Source organism: Haliotis cracherodii, unplaced genomic scaffold, assembly GCF_022045235.1.
Source record: "Haliotis cracherodii isolate W230 unplaced genomic scaffold, xgHalCrac1.p SCAF_22, whole genome shotgun sequence".
NCBI lineage: Eukaryota > Metazoa > Mollusca > Gastropoda > Lepetellida > Haliotidae > Haliotis > Haliotis cracherodii.
Window position 1 is genome coordinate 3,908,966 of NW_027266278.1, and position 15,625 is coordinate 3,924,590.

General features: G+C 39.7%; 1 pseudogene; it reads left to right on the forward strand.

Annotated features, from left to right (window-relative positions):
• The first annotated feature begins 620 nt into the window (after positions 1-620).
• On the forward strand, positions 621-13,841 carry LOC139471445 (tolloid-like protein 2; annotated as a pseudogene).
• The last annotated feature ends 1,784 nt before the right edge of the window (positions 13,842-15,625 follow it).

A 15,625-nucleotide genomic window follows, 5' to 3' on the forward strand; every position in this document is an offset into this window, starting at 1 on the left:
ACTTCAAGATTATGTGCACATCCTATTATGATTTACAACATATTTATGTGAATATATTATGTCATCAGACATCTGAGATGTACTTATTCAGTTTATGTCACAAACCCCCTTATTTAATGTAAACAATGTAGCATACCATCAGTTCTTTCTGTTATAGGGGGCACGGGTGGCCCAGTCGTCTAAAGCGCCGTGATTCGCTGTGCAGAGTTGCGTCCCATGGGCACGCCAGAAACCTAAGATTCTGGGTTCGAATCCCGGTTCGCCCCGATTATGTTTCTAGGTTTGTCAGCACCATACCCGTGCTCGTGGGTTTCACCAAAGTGGTAAACTTCTGAGACCTGCATCACTTCGGGCTTTCCTCCCACATTAAGCTGACACGCCGTGATAAATCTGGAATACTGTTAAAAGCGGCGTTAAACCCAACTCACTCACTCTTTCTGATATGTGCTTTTGCGTGAATGAATTATGCTATTTTGCTGTTTGATTTCTTAAAACAGACTATATTTTCACTAATATTACTTTCAAAAAAATATTTTTCCCCTCAAGAACTGTCTCCTGGCTGTTATATCCAAAATGGTTCGACATTTGATATTATCTCAACATTGTTTTCAGCTTTCAGCATGCCTGATGTTGACTGGAGAGGTATTTGTGCAGTCATGCAGAAGAAATAGAAGTTTTCACATCCAATTTGGCATTTAGAGAAGCCGATCTGAAGTCCGGTGTTGGCAGTGTGTGATCGACATCCCTTGTGTTGTCTCGCTGTACTCTATTACCTTGTAGAAGTTGTGGAACTTGGACATGTAGGTACATTAAGTACATTTAAGAACCCCAGTCCACTTAAGGCTCCTCTGTTGCTCACTATTAAGTTCCATCATAAGATCACCCTCATGCACTAGAAATTTCTGACAGTGTTCCCTTAATGCCTCACTGTGCAGTTATTCAGTTGGCAAACATGAAGCAAGGGCTTTACACCAACCCTAGATCCTGCTTAGATGAAATCATCTGTAAAGAATGTGATAGTGTTCGACAATACTAAATTATATTCCCTCTTTTAGTAAAATGTATTGTATCTTTCCATCCCCCATAAACCCATACATTAAGTTGCGTCTCTCCTGGGTCGACGTGGACGTTCAACTTGTGGTGGTAGTTTTTCGGGAACAAGCGGTTACATATCCACGCTGAATTACCCAAACAACTATTCAAACAACCAGGACTGTCGATGGCTGATTACTGTTCCGTCTTCACAAAGAGTTAGGAACACCTTCTTGGACTTTGATGTGGAGAAGTCATCTACCTGTGCATTTGATTATGTGTCGGTGAGGACGGTAATTTTTTTATCTGTCAAAAAGAGATAATCGGATTGGAATGATTGAAATAACTTTTATTAGTATGTTTGTCAACTGGCTTGAGTAATATGATTTTATTTAAAACTGGGCATATTCAAATTGCTGAAGGAAAGTTCAAGTTTAAATCTTTATTGCAGACAAACTTAAAGGCCGTAGGCCTATAGTACAGATTTGTTAAGCACATTAATATATTGACATTTACACACGATTAATTCATTAAACCTTTTTGAGAATGGTACATAAATAGACCTTTGAACAAATTGGCCAAGTTTTCTCGTTTTCTATAAAGTGTAAAATTACTCATTTAAAGTCAACATTCGTTCGACAGTGTTAAATACCTTCCTGTTTCAGTATTTAATCAGATGAAAGCCAATTTTGCTTTCCATTGTTGTCAAACAAAAACATCATATCAAAAGAAATTTCAAAACGTCCACATAGATTTATTGTGCACGTATACGATGTCAGTGTACAGTGTATAAGGATACAAGCTAAGTCTCAGATAAAGGGCAGGCAATTTCTGTAGTGATTAACTAGTTTGACTGTAAAATGATTCGTACGATTCGATAGTAATCTCGTTTCCCTCTCTACTGTTTCTCATTTCGATCCCTGTTTACGAAATCGGATCAAAATAATTACATATTTCTTTTTACTGAAACATTGTAAATTAATTTTACTTCATAAAAATGTGATGAGGGTTTTCCTTTCATTAATTGATATTTGAATATCGAGAACAAATGTTAAAAGGATAAAAAAAATAATAAGGAATCACACACCCTTTAACATCAACTGGTCAAAACCCCTTCAAACGTAGTAATTCATTTGACTTTGCATATGCATATTTCAAAGCCCATATGTAACTCTTGTCAATCAAACCTTGACGACAAAGGTGTTTGTTGCCTTTGTCGGTTATTCAAATATGGACCAAAATATCGCGAGCAGCCTCCTACCAAATCATTATGGCTGCTGTCGAAGCATATGCCAATGAATTGACCAAAGGAACAGAAGAACCTGTTGGTGAGGTGAGGTGAAATGGCGTTTAACGTCGCGTCCAAGATTATTGCACTTATATAGCAACGTGTGTGACTGGTTGTACTAGTCCGGCATGATGCCGATTTATAGTGCTAGCTCACTGAGATACCATGCCGCAGTTGAACATGAATACCCCACTCAGACACTGTATACTGACTCCGAGCCGACCAGTCCTTGTTTTAGCACCTTAATCATTGTTAATGCCGAGCGCCAGACATGGTAACAACAAGTACCATCTTTTAATGTTTTTGGTATTTCGCAGTCGGGGATCGAACCCTGGACCTTCCGCTCTCCGGGAGGACGCTCTACCACTAGACCACGGACACGCTCTGAAGAACCTGTAGAATATCTATACATCATTCAAGGTCCCAGAAAAGCTTTCAAAAGGTTTTATGGTAGACATTTGGGGGACATTTACAAATTTGCAACATCAGTGACAAAAATGATGTCAATTCCCTATTTTGACTTGTACCAAACGTTCCCATGCTTTTTCAGGTGTACAATCGACTAGCCTATGCAAGTTTATGGTTCCATTCCCGACATGGGTCCAATGTGTGAAGCCCATTTCTTGTGTCCCCCGCTGAAACTGCTGACTGCCATCTTCCGAGGCAAGGGCGTTAACCGACAATAAAAGTTCAGATTCTACACTTACCAAACTAGGCTTGACTATTGTCATTCAATCGTAGCTCCACCAGTGACTGTTACGAGTTACGTCCCATCTATGTCCCTTCTATCCATCAATTAGATTCCATCTGTCATCATTTGCATTTGCTTCTGACGAAGTGGCGGCGACTATTGAAGACGATCGTATCAATAATCCTAATCTACGATGTTATAAAACGGGTCTCACCTTGCGAAGTGCATCAAATCACTAGAACGCATTGATTAACATCCTAAACACAATATTTGAAAATATCTTTCGACACCCACTTGACGGTACACATTTTTTGCAAATCCTGCAATCAACCGAAATCTGCATGTTGAAATCCATGTTGCTTATGAATTTGATGTCTCTTTCGTTGTGCGGTTTTGGTTGGACTATCCTCGCACCAGTTAGTTCAGCCAATATATAACTCCGGAATTCCAGCTTAGTTCGGCAAGGGCGGATACTGGACTTTTATAGTCAGCTAACTCCCTTGCCTCGGGAAAATGACTACCACATAAAGCTACACACTAACAAGTACTGTGTGATATGTATACATCTTGTATGTCCCATGAAGGTGTATGGAGGTCCAGACGCGTCGGCCCCACAGTTAGCCAAGCTTTGCCACAGTCAGACAACAACACAAGTCCTCACAACCACTGGCAATACCTTGTCCCTCAGATTAAGGAGTGACGGCAGCGTGACCATGAAGGGCTTTTCAGCCGTGTACAAGGCATTTAGTGGAGGTAATTGACATGCTGTCAAAGCTGCCATCTTTTGATGTTTATTAGTTGCACATAATTACGCACAGGGGAAGTGAGAATATATTTGATTCATAGCCATCATATATATTTCCTAATATTTCTTATTATGTTAGATCATATTTTATATGTCCCTTAGATATGTCAACAGTAAAGATTCAAATAATAGTTCCATGCGTATGTGAAATCATCCATCAGTAATTCTTCCTCATTTCAGTTAATCCTTTCAAAAAAGATGCAAAAGCAAATGAAACGTATGACGTTTTTCATCGTTTTTGTATTCGTTTGCACGTTTAAGGCTGTGGGGGCAGCTTCAGTATTCCCCAGGGCGTCATAGTGTCCAAGAACTACCCCCAGAACTACCCCCACAACACCGACTGTCAGTGGCAGATCACAGTAGCGAGGGGAAGCAGGGTGTGGCTGAATATAACCGATTTCGACGTAGAAAGTCACAGCACCTGCCTGTTCGACTATGTTGCAGTAGGTTTTTCTGTAATATAGGCGATAAAAACCATTTCCATAGACACAAAGAAATCTCTGCTAAATGCAGAGTCGATTGTTACAAATATTAATTACATATAAATACATGAACCGTTAGAATTCTTACTGAGGTACAAGTAATACAGATAAGGAAAACATATTTACAAACGTGCAAAGGACCGACTATCAATGAAAAATAAGTTTGCCTTTAAAATGAAATTGTTCACTTCAAATACAGTAACTGAAAGACGTGGGTCCAAAAAGATGCCATTTTACAAGAAAGTACAAACATGTGCATATATGGTCATTTCTTTTATCTTTTGTTTGTTTAAGCTATACGATGGCTATTCTGCTGCATCTAGGCAGATGTTGAAGTACTGTGGCTCAACGCTGCCATCTCAAAGAATATATACGTCATCATCCAATCAAATGTATGTACGCATGAGAACAGATCACTCTGTGAGCGCCCGTGGATTCCGAGGGGAATTCACGACAGGTGCGTATAGACTGTGATGATGAATATGTATAAAAACTTAAAGGTGTTTCACAAGTTTAACTTCTAAATATGGACAATCGGTCTGTTCAAGAATATGTTATGGGTACGCATCCGTTGGTATTTGAAGAGAGTCTGTACAAATCAATTTCAACGATGTTTTCGAAAAATCCTATAACTAATTATTTTTCTTAATTTATTAGTTTTAATTGTCGTAGCAGTCTGACACGAACATTTCATTTCATTGCAAGACTGACGAAGAACATTAATTTTGTTGCTTTCTGATGAGAATTTGTTCTATTTGTTATGAATAAATTTCTTGAAACATCCTTTAACTAGTTGAGATGTAATTCTTTTCTTTATTTATGAGTTTTGTTATTTCAGTGTGTGGCAACAGTCTCACAGGAACTTACGGAACATTGACCAGCCCAAATTACCCCGGCAATTACACCGTGAATAAAGATTGTCAGTGGAAGATTACAGTTCCAAGTGGCAGTTATATCAAGCTGACGATCACCAGTTTTGACCTCGAAACACATTCCAGCTGTTCATACGATGTCGTTGAGGTACATGTATAATTTGTTGGTATTTTTATATGTATGTATAAAGAAACGCAAGCGGTTTTAAGCAAATAGGTAACAAACACGGAACCATAAATTGATACGAGTTTTACCATTCTGATGGTGTTATCAATATTTTTGGTTGCATTTTGGAAGCCCCGTGTAAAAACGCAACATAAAAAACGAATCGCCAAAACGCACCATTTCAAAGAATATGTGGGTATCATGCACCCATTTCGAAATCGAAAATGCACGAACTGTCACGAAATGTAGTGGGTATAAAACTGTGGCCGATTCTTGGACCTACCACTCCTTGCTCAAGAATGCCACGCCTAACTCAAATTCAGAGAAACCAGGCTATCGGACGTTTGGAAGCTGGAGAGTCTGTCCAAAATGTTGCCCGTCATTTCAACGTTAACATAACTACAATTTACCGTCTCCTGCATCGATACAATGCTACATAGACCACAGATGACCTTCCTTGGAGCGGTCGTCCAAGGGTCACCACACCTCAACCAGATCGTCAGATTACCCGTCAACACCAGCGACATCCGTTCCTAACTGCAAGTGAAAGTGCTTGGATCCATGTGTTTTCTGAATGTTGGTCAAGGGCGGGGACACGGCGTTACTGCTCAGCGGTATATAGACCAGTGATCAGACCCCACTTTGTTCTATTTTTTGCACGACATCAACAACACATTTTCCAGCAGGACAACGCTCGTCCCCACGTTTCTAGAGCTACCATGGCCTTTCTGCAACAACACAATATCCGTGTTCTACCGTGGCCAGCTCTCAGCCCTGATCTGAACCCCATCGAACACTTGTGGGATGAGGTTCAAAGGCGTCTGCACAATGTGCGTCCAGTCTCTACAACTGCCTATGAACTACGCACAGCTGCTCTGGATGTGAGCAGGAGGATCACTAGGGCCTTCACAAATCGTCTGATCCACTCAATGTACAGGAGATATGTGGCAGTGAGCAATGCTAATGGTGGTCACACCAGGTATTGACTGACATTTTGGGCATTGACCCGAAACTGTGTAAGCCCTTAACATTTGAAAAAAACAATTATGTCACCTGCCTTTTAATCCATCATACTGTCTTCAGTCAAATTTTAGTCAATCTTGCCCTATTTCTTGTCTTTACTGTTGAAAATAAATAACATGTATACTGCATACTCGACATGCGTTTCTTTTGCGTGTGATTGTATATATCACTCATTCATCCATTGTTGCAGGTCTTTGGAGGGCCTGATCTGTCCTCTCCACGTCTTACGAGACTCTGTCACAAACAGACCACACATCAGATTGTAACATCAACGGGGAACACCATGCTTGTGAGATTCAAGAGCGACCAGCGTATCTGGCAAAGGGTTTTCTGCCTTTTACCAGGCTCTAAATGGAGGTAGCTAATGTTTTCAGTAACCTTCTCCTATATGCAATACGTCATTCTTTAAAACATATACTACATTGAGCCAGCACAATTCCAGCTGTGTCGGCACTCGTGAAGAGCAACCTCCTCGTGGTGAGTGCTGGGTAGCGCTAATAGCTCTTCCCCCGTGTGGAACCGGGGTAGAATATTTCCACAGCACCCCATTGCTGGTCGTAAGAGGCGACCAAAGTGGGCAGCCCGTTTGCCGTGGGTTGCGTCCCTGTGTCGGCGGAGGACGGGAGTCTGGTAGTTGAGGGCACTGGTTCCTGGAACTGTGTTCCTTTGCCCAACACACTACTTCGACCCTTACTTCGCCTAGACGGGTGGTAAGATGGGCCCGGTCTTATCAATCGGCTGGTCATGCCAGGCCCTGTGCGTAATAATGTATATGCACACATGTGTTGTATTCTAATGTATATTTCGGCCTTGGCCGTGCATATCTTGTGTATATTATCAATTTTGGATTGAATAAATTGCCTAGAGTCTTACGCCAGAAGGCGGTGGCTCATGGGCCAATCTGGTACTTTCGACCTCTGAGTTCTGTATGTCTTCAATTTCCTGTCATGGGCCGAACCAGCCTGGCATTTTATTTGATAGACAAATACAGCTATTCATGTTGTTCTTACTGGAGTATACCACCTCTGTATCCCTGATGTTTGCATGTTGGAGATCCGGTGCAATATAACATCGCTCTTTGTAGCACTCCATGGTGGGTGGGGAGCAGAGGTGCTGAATAATTTACTTTCACCATGGCAAACAATCTCTCTGGTTCAAACCGCAACGAAAAGAAAAGACGTTTAGAAGCTGAGACTTTCTCATCTGACGCTGCTTCTGTTCAACAAAATTCTAATTGGTCACGATTTCTTGTAGTTGAATCTGGAACTGATCATCCTTTAAAAATGAATCCATTTGCAATTTGCAAAGCCATTGAAGGTATTTGCGGAGAGGTAAAAAATGTTTCACGGCTCCGGGGCGGCTCTCTTTTGGTGGAGTGTGCACGGAGACAGCAAGCTATCAATCTTTTGAAGTGTACAATGTTTGCAAACACTGCAGTAGTTGTCTCTGAGCACAGAACGCTAAATTCAAGTCGAGGTATCATCCGCGACAGAGCCCGTTGTCTGGCTGAGATGTCAGAGGACGAGATACTTGATGAATTACAGGAACAACATGTCACGTCAGTGAAACGTTTCTCAAGAAAAGACGGTGAGACCTTCGTTCCTACGAACACATATTTGTTCACCTTCTCCCTTTCAACCATACCCCAATCAATAAAGGCAGGCTATTTCAACATCGGAGTGGAGGTGTATGTCCCCAATCCACTCCGATGTTATAAGTGTCAGAAGTTTGGACATGGGTCCAAGACATGCAATCGATCGTCTGTTTGTTTCCGCTGTGGTAGCAATCATGACGGTTCTGATTGTACAGCTGAACTCAAATGTGTTAATTGTAATGGCCGACATGTTGCTTCTTCCAAATTCTGTCCACTGTGGAAACTGGAAAAGGATATTTTGACTGTCAAATGTCAAAATAATTTGTCTTATCTAGATGCTAAAAAACTTGTTGCCAGCCGGTCTCCTCCATCAACACAAACCTATGCTGCAGCTGTCTCTCGCCCTTCCACAACTAGATCAATAGAATGTCAAACAGATTTGACATGGACAAATTCAGACCATCCAATGCCTATTACGACAACATCTGAAAGCCAGACACCTCAATTAGCTACTACAGCATGTGACAATTCTCCACCATCTAAGATTATGAGTGAAACTTTGACTCAATATTTAGCAGCTCCAGAAATGTCAGCTACTGTACAAACATCAGCTGACACGTCAAGAAAACAAAAGAAAAAACAAAACAGGAAAATTACAACAAAGATCCCGACTCCTACTGAAACATCTGTAGATGTTCACAACTTCTTTGAACCGTTAGAGATGGATGTTACTCCATCCTCACATCACACCAACAGTTGTGACTCCTCTTCACGTTCACGTGAGCGATCTCCTGTGGAACCGCCATGAATCATTCAAATGTACTTCAATGGAATTGCAGAGGGCTTAGGCACAATTTTAACGAACTACAGTTATTAACAACTGATTTTATTCCATCAGCAATTTGTTTACAAGAGACGTACCTGAAAAATACTGATAAATTTGAATTAAGGCAGTATAGTTCCTATCATTCTTTTTCTCCTCCGGGAGATAAAGCTACTGGAGGTGCTTCTATTTTGGTGCGGCGGGGCGTTGTTCACAGTCCTGTTCCGCTTGACACGAATTTGCAAGCAGTTGCAGTTAGACTTACACTGCATATTGCCTTCACACTTTGCTCCTTATACATTCCTCCATCCTCAAATCTTCAGCGTAATGATCTCCAAAAACTGTACGACCAGCTCCCAAAGCCCTGTCTCATCATGGGTGATCTAAATGGGCATAATACTTTATGGGGAGGCTCTATCATTAATCAAAAGGGTAAAGTCATTGAGGATTTTGTTTCTGATAATGACCTCTGCATCTTTAACGATGACTCGGACACCTACTTACACCCTGCAACTGGTACGTATTCATCATTAGATCTGTCATTGACGGATTCAGTTTTGTTGAATGAATTTTCATGGTTTGTCCATGATGACCTATGTGGGAGTGACCATTTCCCCACGGTGCTTAAACCCATTAATCCCGCTGATGATCCACCTTCACCTCGATGGAATTTTGTGAAGGCTGATTGGCCTTTATTTCAATCTTTATGCAAAGATAAATTACAACCTACGTCCTTTCAGAATGTTAATGACCCGATTCAGTTGTTCTCAGATCAACTGAATAAAATTGCTCATGAATCAATTCCTAAGTCCTCCGTCAACCCACATGTTCGTAAACCATGGTTTGATGACTCTTGCAAACAAGCTAGGAAATGTCGTAAGAAGGCGGAGAAATACTTCCGTAAACATCCCACTGTCCATAATTTAAACACTGTCAAAATTTCAAATGCTAAGGCGAGGCGTCTATTCAAACAAAATAAACGTCAATCCTGGCAGAATTATGTCTCAAAAATTAACTCTCGTACCCCCATGTCCAAGGTATGGAACATGATCAAAAAGATCAAAGGCAAGGGATCAAATTCTACAGTAAACCATCTAAAGGATGGCGATACTTTGCTAACGAATAAGTCTGATATTGCCAATAGCCTTGGGAAAACGTTATCTCAACATTCGTCTTCATCAAATTACGTTCCTGAATTTCAAAAATATCAGCTCCAACAGGAAAAGAAAAAAGTAAATTTTACATCTGATAATGGTGAAGATTACAATGAGGTATTTTCACTACATGAGCTATATACTGCCTTAGGGCAAGCTCATGATACAGCAGCAGGCGCTGATAATATTCATTATCAGCTACTGAAACACTTGCCCGAATCATGCCTTGCAACTTTGTTGACTATATTTGATGACATTTGGACATCTGGGACGTTTCCACCTTCATGGCATAATGCCATTGTTATACCAATACCCAAACCTGGGCGGGATCATTCTGATCCATCAAATTACCGACCTATCTCACTAACTAGCTGTGTTTGTAAAACGATGGAACGCATGGTAAATAATCGATTAGTGTGGTACTTGGAAACAAATAATCTTCTTACCAATATACAATGTGGTTTCCGGAAGAACAGAAGTACTATCGATCATTTAGTGCGTTTAGAATCGTTCATTAAAAATTCCATTGTAAATAGACAACATGCTGTATCGATCTTTTTCGATTTAGAAAAAGCTTACGATACAACATGGAAACATGGTATTTTAAAAGATCTTCATGATTTTGGATTAAGAGGCCGTCTGCCTCATTTTATATCCCAGTTTTTAACAGACAGGCAATTTCAAGTCCGAGTGGGTACAACCCTGTCTGATCATTATAATCAGGATAAGGGTGTCCCACAAGGCAGTATTTTGTCTGTCACTTTATTCAGTATCAAAATTAACAGTTTGTCAAAAGTTTTAAATGATTCAGTTGATGGTTCACTTTTTGTGGACGATTTTAATATTTCATGTCGTGGTAAAAATATGCGTACCATCGAGAGACAGTTACAGCTATGTCTCAACAAAATCGAAAAATGGTGTCTTGAAAATGGTTTTAGGTTTTCAAAAGCTAAGACCAATTGTATTCATTTTTGTAGAAAATACAAGCACCACAAAGATCCAGAACTAGTTTTACATGGCACTCCTATCAAGGTTGTAAAGGAGGCCAAGTTCCTGGGTCTCATTTTCGATCACCATTTAACTTTTAAACCGCATATTAACTATCTTAAAACTAAATGCCTGAAGGCTCTAGATTTGTTGAAAGTTGTTGCCAATACGAAGTGGGGAGGTGATCAATCAACTCTCCTACACTTGTATAGGTCTCTAATCCGCTCTAAATTAGATTATGGCTCCATCGTTTATGGTGGAGCCTGTAAGAGCAATTTACAAAAATTAGATTCTATTCACCATCAGGGACTAAGACTATGTCTTGGCGCCTTTCGAACGTCTCCTGAAGAAAGCTTATATGTAGAAGCTGATGAACCATCGTTAAAGCAGCGGCGTATCAAATTATCGCTTCAATATATTGCAAAATTACGTTCTAACCCGTTAAACCCTGCATATAACTGTATATTTCAACCCCATTACGAAGACCTTTTTCATAGTAAGCCTAAGCTGGTCCCACCACTAGGCATTCGGATTAAACCCCACATTACAGCTGCACATATTGATTTAGATAATATTTCTCCTTTCAGGCTTCTGTCTTCCCCTCCTTGGCAACTTATCAGACCGGAGGTGGACTTGACTCTCACACAATTTAAAAAACAAGACACAAATCAATTAGTATATCAGCAAGAATATTTACAAGTTAGAGCTAAATACGAATCCCACCGTTCTATTTTTACAGATGGATCCAAGGACGGCAGCACAGTCTCCAGTGCTGCTGTCATTGGATCCAAAACCGTCTCATCTCGCTTACCAGACCATAGCTCCATTTTCACTGCTGAAGCCAAGGCAATATTAACTGCTTTAGAATATATCCCAAAACAGTACAGTTGTAAACGGTTCATCATCTTTTCAGATTCATTATCGTGTCTACAGGCAATCAAATCTAGCTCTTCGCATCATCCATTCATTTTAGATATTTTAGAATTGTATAATGACCTTGCTACTGGCCAATACGACATCGTCTTTTGCTGGTTGCCCAGTCATGTTGGAATCACGGGTAACACTATGGCTGATGCTGCAGCAAAGGCAGCTCTCAACAAATCTGTGACACCACTTCTACTACCATACAGTGACTATAAACCTGTTATTAGATCCTATATCAAAGACCTAATGCAGAAGAGGTGGGACACTCAAGTGGGTATAAATAAATTACATGCAATTAAAGCAGATATTGGTTATACCTACTTGGGCTGTCAGTCCAGATTTGAAGAAGTCGTATTAAGACGATGTCGTATTGGCCATTCTCGTTATACTCATGAATATTTGTTAAAAGGTGAGGATCCTCCATTCTGTATCCCTTGTGATGAGAGCATCACAGTCAAGCATGTCCTGCTTGACTGTGTTGATTTTTCCATCACAAGGGACAATTATTTCAAGGTTTCATCTATGAAGGATCTTTTTAAGGTAAGTTCTCATTTAATTATTGCTTTTTTAAAAGAAATAGAATTGATTGATAAATTTTGATATGTATTGTATAAAGTATGTGCTTTTAATTTGGTAAAATGATTATATGACTGTGATTGTTAGTGGCTGTACCTTCAAAGGGGGTTGAAGTAGCGTAAAATAATTGTCCCCCTGAGAGGGTACATAAGTCCTATTTCATTCAAAGTATTTTTCATTTTCCATGTTTTTAATCGTAGAATTCTTGTTGTTTTTAACTGATTTGGCTTAAACTTGCTGACAATCACCAGTAGCCGGAGCGATGGTGTAAATCCAGCTGGAGTACCATGTAGGTAGCAGAAGTATCGTAAGTCCCCATGGTACCTAGTATGGTGACCTACCTTTGGCTATTGGTGATCTATAGCCCATTTTTATTGTGTACTGTTCTGAATTGTTATGAATTTTATCATGATATGCTAGTTTTAAATCTACATCTGTGATAGTCTAGTGTTTTTACTGTCCTTTGTCGACAGATTTTAATGTCTCTATGTATTAATATATAACTTGATTTAGTCACCATATGGCTGAAATATTGCCGATGTGACTATAAATCTTAACTCACTCACTCACTCCAGCTGTGTCCCTGCCATCTGTGCATAACCGAAAGCCAGTTACTGACAGCATGAGCAAATATCCAGTCTACCAGTGGTAAAATGACACACAAATCGGCCCGACCAAACCAGACCTATCCTGACCTGGAATCCTGACTACAGCATTAACACATTGGAGACTTAATGCAGATACTCATAATGACCAAGATCATTCAATTCAGTATGTCTAGCTGATCACATGTGTTAATACATGTATGATATTCTACAGGATGTGGCGGTACATTCAGCACCCCTAATGGAGCCATTATGTCCAAGAACTACCCACAGGCTTACCCCCACAGCACTGAATGCCGCTGGCTGATCAAAGTTGAGTCTGGCCAAAGGATTACACTCACCTTTGTGGACTTTGACGTTGAAGATCACGCTAGCTGCGCCTATGATTATGTGGCTGTAAGTTCAGTTTGATATGGTTCATATATGTTTTGTTTTTAAAAAAGAATATTCCTTTTTCTTTATTACTGATAAAATATGGAAAAAAACATTTTTCGAAAACGTGATATTTTATCTCTCTTTTTCTAAACCTCATACTTAAGTTATTTAAACATATGATCAGAAAAAAATATTGATATGATTTAATCGATTTTTTTATGATTCGTTAATGAAGTAGACTTGGCATTTTGACATTATTCCTTTGTTTTCACATAGCTCTACGATGGGACAAGCACATCTGCCAGGCAGCTGTTGAAGCACTGCGGAACCAGATTAACTGCTCCGACTGCATACAGGTCATCATCCAACTCCATGTACGTGCGCATGCGTACTGACATCTCCGTCACGTCACGGGGATTCAAGGCAGAGTACAGTTGCGCCTAAAAGCGATGATGAACAATGTTTGATATCAGTCCATATCAACATATTCTGGACTCATTGCGATTTTATCTTTTCCTTCAAATAGCTCTTTGTTTTATGCGGATATTACTGTTTGAGATGATTCTGTCTTATGTATTGCACGTGTATTTTACACATGTGCACATGAAGATAAAGTAGATGTAGCATCACAACTTATTTAGCTTTCTTTTGTTTTTTTACACGTGTCGACGACTGAAATGTCCGCCTGCTGAACGGATACATAAGTATTTCAAAAGTATTGGTGATTCAAGTTCTTATACTACAGAAGTATTTCCTTCCATGCACTGAATGTAATAACAGTAAACAAAGCAGTTCCTTTCCTGAATGGAGGACAACGTGGAAGTCAATCATTTGTGAATACTTTATGTCCGTTTCAGTCAGTGTCCTTCATCTACAGGAATACGAACAAGTGAGACAGTTGCAAGTTGCAATGGACAGCAGGATCTGTCAGTTTCCAAATTTAAGATCACAAACAAAATATATGGATTTGTATAGAAAGTATTTTTCCTCTTTTTCTTTTGGAAGTACTTGATCGTTAATGTTTGCAACGTTCATTTTGCTTTGATTTTATGGTGACTTCAAACATTTGATACCAGTGCTACTTTTGTTAACATTTGCGTTTAAATGTTATGTATGATATTATCCTGATAACATAAAGGTTAGATACACGTAGATGTTGTTGTTTTTCACAACAAGAATTCTAGTATACATTGATTTTACAATTATCGTTGTTTTCTTATTCTTCGCTTACCAAGAACGTTAAAGGAGTTCAACAATATCATTTTAGTAATAGGATGTATGACTCCGTATTTAGTATTTTAAGAAAAGATTATGTGGGTGTTATTGTTCACCTAATGGGTAAAGAAACGAACACTAATATCACTTATATTGAATATGTTTCTGAAACATTCTGATACTTTCTAATTTTGCATATGAATATATGTTTCTAATAATAACCGTAATCTGCACTGATATACTTCTCAAATTCATTCTTTTAATTCTTTCTTTGTTTTATGACAAAAATATGCATGATTAAATATTATGATTAAAATACTCCGTTATTAGTATGTGTTTTGTTTTAATACTGTTTTTTTTTACATATAGACCGCTTGTGTGGTCTAGTGGTAGAGCGTCCGCCCGGAGAGCGGACGGTCCGGGGTTCGATCCCCGGCCGCGACATACCAAAAGACGTTTAAAGATGGTACTTATTCTTACCCTGTCTGGTGCTCGGCATCAAGGTGCCAAAACAAGAACTGGTCGGCTCGGAGTCAGTATACTGTGTCTAAGTGGGGTATTCATGATTTACTGCGGCATGGTATCTGAGTGTGCTAGCACTATAAATCCCCATCAGTCCGGACTAAGACAAGCAGCCACACACACGTGCATGCACGTCGCTATATAAGTGCAATAATCTTGGACGCGACGTTAAACCCCTTTTCACCTCACCTCTTTTCACCTAAATAATTAAAAATAACGAATTTAACGTAGCCAATTCTCTTCACCTTAACAGAACCAATGTTAATAATAGATATGAAACCCATGAAGATTCCGGGGTAGAATAGGTCTTCAGCAACCCAAACTGGCCGTACAAGGCGACTATTCTTGTCGTAAGAGGCGACTTACGGGTGGTCAGGCTCACTGACTTGGTTGATACATGTTATCGGTCCCAATTGAATGGATATATGCTCATGTTGTCAATCACTTGTCTGATTCAGACGCGATTATTGACAGACCACCGTCATATAGCT